The following is a 2,500-nucleotide window of genomic DNA, read 5'->3' on the forward strand; positions in this document are numbered from 1 at the left end:
TTACCGACAACTGCCCTGAAGGTGACTCTCGGGAGTAAGAATGTGCAGCACACCGGTATCTTCTGCGAAGGCTTTAACGCCGACGCCGTAATCATCTGCAGCCCCATACTCACCTGCTCGTCCGACCACCAAGTTCTTCTCCATTCCTTCCTCCGAGCCACTCAGCAGGACTAAATCATCCGCAAAGGCCAACGCGGCAATTCGGCGGTTGCCCCAGACCAGGCGACTTCTTTTGCGTTCGAAGCTATGGACGAGAGAATCCATAGCGAGGTTGAAAAACAGTGGGGACATTGGATCGCCTTGCTTAACACCAACCTTCATGGAGATGGGCTCGGAGTAGGCGCCTCCGCAACCCACACTGGTCGAGCAGCCCACACACGAGTGACGGATCACCTCGATTACACGTCTGTCTACGCCCAAGCTTCCCAGCACACACAGGACATGGTCATGAGAAACCGAGTCGAAAGCCTCCGCAAAGCCAATGAACACGACCGCCAGCGGCACGTCAGCCGACCTCGAGCGCCCCATGATCCGATCAATCAAGAATCACGAGGTTCCTTCGCAACCACTCGCGCCGGCGACGAAACCACGCTGCCCGGGGGCCAACAGGACAGGCTCGCGCTAGCCTCATCACCATTAACCGCCCAAACAACCTCAGCACGACTGACCCCACAGTCCCAGGCCACCAGCCAGATACTATATCCAGCTCAGTAGGGTCAGTTGATCTGGGTAGCAACCGGGTCTTGCACTCCTTGAAGACTTGGGGAACGACTCCACGCACCATCCATGTCGTAAACAGCCTCGCCAGTTGCGTACCGTCCGGGTCCCAGTCAAGAAGAGCCTGCTTCCTGATCCCGTCTGGGCCCGGTGCAGAGCAATTCCTCATCTTAGCCAAGTTAGATACAATTTCCGGCCCCAGGATCGGGTGGTAGAATGGATCGTTATCCGCGGTCAGTCCCACCCCGAAGCCCTTAGTCCATAAAACGGCTCGACCGTTTCCCACTTACTCCGAAGTGTCTATCCACCAACTCCAGCGGCAAATCACAGCTACGGGGCGTCAGACCATCCAAGATCCGCCGTGCCAGCCCCTTCCTCATTACAGAATAGCCGCGCTGCTGGTGATAGAACACTCTCCCACGTTGGACGAGCCGCCTCGCCCAACCCGTCTTCCATCGGTCTCGAGGTCTGGACCTCGCGGACTTTGTCGGCCACACTACCTTACCCCCCAGGGCTTTCATGAGACCCAAAGCAGAGGACTCGATCAGGCTAGGCTCCCGACCTGCTTTCTTGACTAAGGCAGCGGTGGCCCGATGCTCCACACCCCCCGCCAGCAGCTCTTCCAGAACTCTATTCATCACCAGATCTGGAAGCGACGAGGGGCAGGTCCATTTCTGGGGCGTCGCCCTGGCAGCCAGGGCTCGCCAACGCACACCGGACGCACCGCCTGCCGCACGACCGCACAGGGACCCCCATTCCACCTCACCTGCTCTCCAGACTCTCCGTTTCCAACAACACATTTTCCGCTTATGATACCTGTACCTTTCCATAAGCTTCACCATCCGAGACTCCTACCATCACTTGGTCCGCAGGCCTCGGACCCCCTTATGCCGATTTCCAGACGGGCCCTCTCCCGCTTCTTCATTCAAGCCGCCTCGGAGAGCAGGCTGCAGCGCTAACACGACCCCCGCCACCCCAACTCTCATACCCGAGGCAACGGAGGTCATTGACACCACTGAGGAGTTCTCAAGAGCTTCGCCAGCCGGGGTCCACCCGCTCCTTCGGCCTGACTGACTGTGGCTCTGATCCTGTGCCTCTGTCTATACGGACTTCCTAACCAAGGAGTTTTTGCAACCATGGCCCGTAGAAGTGACTACAAGCCGTTTGGGGACCCCGAGCAATGCCTCCGGTGGTTGGTCCCCATGGCCCCCGGAGAGGTTGATCCGCTGGCCGCGCACGTGCCCAACCTCAAGCACGTCCCGGGGAGGTAGCTCGAGCAGCAGCAGCCCCTCACCTAGCTGCGCCTCAGCCCATTTTTGGTAACCCAGAACGGCCTTCCTGGGTGGTCTGTAAGATATTAGACATGTCTACTGCCTCACTACCGTGAGAACACACAGGAGAACAAAGTCCCCCGACACTATAGAGCTATACATCGAGATCCACCCCGAGCAGCCGTCTGCTAGGCCGCGCAGCCTAGCACCAACTCGTAAGCCACCGCAGTCCAACCCACTAAGGAGAGGCCTGCCACATAGTGTCAGACTCACCCCCCGTAAAGCTGGCCAACGGACAACTCGCAACCCAACTGCCCGGAGCTACAAAAGCCCAGAGAGCTATGGAGCTCAACAACGGGGAGGAAAGCGGCCTGCAACAAACTGGCCACTACCCCCCGTACACCACATATTCGCCCCAAAAGGATTTGAGAAACGCATTCGGCAAAGGTCCAAGCGAGCACATAGGCATCCACGTGACACCCACCCACTCAGCCTGGCCTCCGTTCTATACC

General features: G+C 58.4%; 1 pseudogene; it reads right to left on the reverse strand.

Annotated features, from left to right (window-relative positions):
• The window catches only part of LOC133147236 (28S ribosomal RNA), a 9,260-nt pseudogene that overhangs the window by 2,738 nt on the left and 4,022 nt on the right, over nt 1-2,500 (reverse strand).

The sequence above is a fragment of the Syngnathus typhle genome, unplaced genomic scaffold (assembly GCF_033458585.1).
Source record: "Syngnathus typhle isolate RoL2023-S1 ecotype Sweden unplaced genomic scaffold, RoL_Styp_1.0 HiC_scaffold_35, whole genome shotgun sequence".
Taxonomy (NCBI): domain Eukaryota; kingdom Metazoa; phylum Chordata; class Actinopteri; order Syngnathiformes; family Syngnathidae; genus Syngnathus; species Syngnathus typhle.